This window comes from Equus caballus, chromosome 8, assembly GCF_041296265.1.
Source record: "Equus caballus isolate H_3958 breed thoroughbred chromosome 8, TB-T2T, whole genome shotgun sequence".
NCBI classification, from domain to species: Eukaryota; Metazoa; Chordata; class Mammalia; order Perissodactyla; family Equidae; genus Equus; species Equus caballus.
Genome location: NC_091691.1, coordinates 35,183,694 through 35,188,241, shown reverse-complemented (window position 1 = coordinate 35,188,241; position 4,548 = coordinate 35,183,694).

Sequence of the window (4,548 nt, the reverse complement as noted above, 5' to 3'; positions counted from 1 at the left end):
GGAACATCTCTTCCAAAGGCCTGTGAAACGCAGTTTCTTTGCAGGCCTGATCTGGCTGAAGTAGGACTTCTGCTCTGGGTGTGCTTCTTTGCCCTAGAGCTGAAAGGCACAACGTGCAGGCTTCTTTCCAAAGGGCGAGCTGGGCCCCACAGCATCTTGCTTTCAGCTCTTTGTGAAGCTAAGAAACAACTCGCTCTGCACAGTGCTCTTACAGCCTACCGGGAACATCTCTTCCAAAGGCCTGTGAAACGCAGTTTCTTTGCAGGCCTGATCTGGCTGAAGTAGGACTTCTGCTCTGGGTGTGCTACTTTGCCCTAGAGCTGAAAGGCACAACGTGCAGGCTTCTTTCCAAAGGGCGAGTTGGCCCCCACAGCATCTTGCTTCCAGCTCTTTGGGAAGCTAAGAAAGAACTCGCTCTGCACAGTGCTCTTACAGCCTACCGGGAACATCTCTTCCAAAGGCCCGTGAAACCCAGTTTCTTTGCAGGCCTGATCTGGCTGAAGTAGGAGTTCTGTTCTGGGTGTGCTACTTTGCCCCAGAGCTGAAAGGCACAACGTGCAGGCTTCTTTCCAAAGGGCGAGTTGGGCCAGACAGCATCTTGCTTCCAGCTCTTTGGGAAGCTAAGAAACAACTCGCTCTGCACAGTCCTCATGCAGCCTACCGGGAACATCTCTTCCAAAGGCCTGTGAAACGCAGTTTCTTTGCAGGCCTGATCCGGCTGAAGTAGGACTTCTGCTCTGGGTGTGCTACTTTGCCCTAGAGCTGAAAGGCACAACGTGCAGGCTTATTTCCAAAGGGCGAGTTGGGCCCCACAGCATCTTGCTTCCAGCTCTTTGGGAACCTAAGAAAGAACTCGCTCTGCACAGTGCTGTTACAGCCTACCGGGAACATCTCTTCCAAAGGCCTGTGAAATGCAGCTTCTTTGCAGGCCTGATCTGGCTGAAGTAGGACTTCTGCTCTGGGTGTGCTACTTTGCCCTAGAGCTGAAAGGCACAACGTGCAAGCTTCTTTCCAAAGGGCGAGTTGGGCCCCACAGCATCTTGCTTCCAGCTCTTTGGGAAGCTAAGAAACAACTCGCTCTGCACAGTGCTCTTACAGCCTACCGGGAACATCTCTTCCAAAGGCCTGTGAAACCCAGTTTTTTTGCAGGCCTGATCTGGCTGAAGTAGGAGTTCTGCTCTGGGTGTGCTACTTTGCCCCAGAGCTGAAAGGCACAACGTGCAGGCTTCTTTCCAAAGGGCGAGTTGGGCCCCACAGCATCTTGCTTCCAGCTCTTTGGGAAGCTAAGAAACAACTCGCTCTGCACAGTCCTCATGCAGCCTACCGGGAACATCTCTTCCAAAGGCCTGTGAAACGCAGTTTCTTTGCAGGCCTATTCTGGATGAAGTAGGACTTCTGCTCTGGGTGTGCTACTTTGCCCTAGAGCTGAAAGGCACAACGTGCAGGCTTCTTTCCAAAGGGCGAGTTGCGCCCCACAGCATCTTGCTTCCAGCTCTTTGGGAACCTAAGAAAGAACTCGCTCTGCACAGTGCTGTTACAGCCTACCGGGAACATCTCTTCCAAAGGCCTGTGAAATGCAGCTTCTTTGCAGGCCTGATCTGGCTGAAGTAGGACTTCTGCTCTGGGTGTGCTACTTTGCCCTAGAGCTGAAAGGCACAACGTGCAAGCTTCTTTCCAAAGGGCGAGTTGGGCCCCACAGCATCTTGCTTCCAGCTCTTTGGGAAGCTAAGAAACAACTCGCTCTGCACAGTGCTCTTACAGCCTACCGGGAACATCTCTTCCAAAGGCCTGTGAAACGCAGTTTCTTTGCAGGCCTGATCTGGCTGAAGTAGGACTTCTGCTCTGGGTGTGCTACATTGCCCTAGAGCTAAAGGCACAACGAACAGGCTTCTTTCCAAGGGGCGAGTTGGGCCCGTCAGCATCTTGCTTCCATCTCTTTGGGAAGCTAAGAAACAACTCGCTCTGCATAGTCCTCTTGCAGCCTACCGGGAGCATCTCTTCCAAAGGCCTGTGAAACGCAGTTTCTTTGCAGGCCTGATCTGGCTGAAGTAGGACTTCTGCTCTGGGTGTGCTACATTGCCCTAGAGCTGAAAGGCACAACGTGCAGGCTTCTTTCCAAAGGGCGAGTTGCGCCACACAGCATCTTGCTTCCAGCTCTTTGGGAAGCTAAGTAACAACTCGCTCTGCACAGTGCTCTTACAGCCTACCGGGAACATCTCTTCCAAAGGCCTGTGAAACGCAGTTTCTTTGCAGGCCTGATCTGGCTGAAGTATGACTTCTGCTCTGGGTGTGCTACTTTGCCCTAGAGCTGAAAGGCACAACGTGCAGGCTTCTTTCCAAAGGGCGAGTTGTGCCCCACAGCATCTTGCTTCCAGCTCGTTGGGAGGCTAAGAAACAACTCGCACTGCACAGTGCTCTTACAGCCTACCGGGGACATCTCTTCCAAAGGCCTGTGAAACGCAGTTTCTTTGCAGGCCTGATCTGGCTGAAGTAGGACTTCTGCTCTGGGTGTGCTACTTTGCCCTAGAGCTGAAAGGCACAACGTGCAGGCTTCTTTCCAAAGGGCGAGTTGGGCCCCACAGCATCTTGCTTCCAGCTCTTTGGAAAGCTAAGAAAGAACTCGCTCTGCACAGTGCTCTTACAGCCTACCGGGAACATCTCTTCCAAAGGCCCGTGAAACCCAGTTTCTTTGCAGGCCTGATCTGGCTGAAGTAGGACTTCTGCTCTGGGTGTGCTACTTTGCCCTAGAGTTGTAAGCCACAACGTGCAGGCTTCATTCCAAAGGGCGAGTTGTGCCCCACAGCATCTTGCTTCCAGCTCTTTGGGAAGCTAAGAAACAACTCGCTCTGCACAGTGCTCTTACAGCCTGCCAGGAACATCTCTTCCAAAGGCCTGTGAAACGCAGTTTCTTTGCAGGCCTGATCTGGCTGAAGTAGGACTTCTGCTCTGGGTGTGCTACTTTGCCCTAGAACTGAAAGGCACAACGTGCAGGCTTCTTTCCAAAGGGCGAGTTGGCCCCCACAGCATCTTGCTTCCAGCTCTTTGGGAAGCTAAGAAAGAACTCGCTCTGCACAGTGCTCTTACAGCCTACCGGGAACATCTCTTCCAAAGGCCCGTGAAACCCAGTTTCTTTGCAGGCCTGATCTGGCTGAAGTAGGAGTTCTGCTCTGGGTGTGCTACTTTGCCCCAGAGCTGAAAGGAACAACGTGCAGGCTTCTTTCCAAAGGGCGAGTTGGGCCAGACAGCATCTTGCTTCCAGCTCTTTGGGAAGCTAAGAAACAACTCGCTCTGCACAGTCCTCATGCAGCCTACCGGGAACATCTCTTCCAAAGGCCTGTGAAACGCAGTTTCTTTGCAGGCCTATTCTGGATGAAGTAGGACTTCTGCTCTGGGTGTGCTACTTTGCCCTAGAGCTGAAAGGCACAACGTGCAGGCTTCTTTCCAAAGGGCGAGTTGGGCCCCACAGCATCTTGCTTCCAGCTCTTTGGGAGGCTAAGAAAGAACTCGCTCTGCACAGTGCTGTTACAGCCTACCGGGAACATCTCTTCCAAAGGCCTGTGAAATGCAGCTTCTTTGCAGGCCTGATCTGGCTGAAGTAGGACTTCTGCTCTGGGTGTGCTACTTTGCCCTAGAGCTGAAAGGCACAACGTGCAAGCTTCTTTCCAAAGGGCGAGTTGGGCCCCACAGCATCTTGCTTCCAGCTCTTTGGGAAGCTAAGAAACAACTCGCTCTGCACAGTGCTCTTACAGCCTACCGGGAACATCTCTTCCAAAGGCCTGTGAAACCCAGTTTCTTTGCAGGCCTGATCTGGCTGAAGTAGGAGTTCTGCTCTGGGTGTGCTACTTTGCCCCAGAGCTGAAAGGCACAACGTGCAGGCTTCTTTCCAAAGGGCGAGTTGGGCCCCACAGCATCTTGCTTCCAGCTCTTTGGGAAGCTAAGAAACAACTCGCTCTGCACAGTCCTCATGCAGCCTACCGGGAACATCTCTTCCAAAGGCCTGTGAAACGCAGTTTCTTTGCAGGCCTATTCTGGATGAAGTAGGACTTCTGCTCGGGGTGTGCTACTTTGCCCTAGAGCTGAAAGGCACAACGTGCAGGCTTCTTTCCAAAGGGCGAGTTGGGCCCCACAGCATGTTGCTTCCAGCTCTTTGGGAACCTAAGAAAGAACTCGCTCTGCACAGTGCTGTTACAGCCTACCGGGAACATCTCTTCCAAAGGCCTGTGAAATGCAGCTTCTTTGCAGGCCTGATCTGGCTGAAGTAGGACTTCTGCTCTGGGTGTGCTACTTTGCCCTAGAGCTGAAAGGCACAACGTGCAAGCTTCTTTCCAAAGGGCGAGTTGGGCCCCACAGCATCTTGCTTCCAGCTCTTTGGGAAGCTAAGAAACAACTCGCTCTGCACAGTGCTCTTACAGCCTACCGGGAACATCTCTTCCAAAGGCCTGTGAAACGCAGTTTCTTTGCAGGCCTGATCTGGCTGAAGTAGGACTTCTGCTCTGGGTGTGCTACATTGCCCTAGAGCTAAAGGCACAACGAACAGGCTTCTTTCCA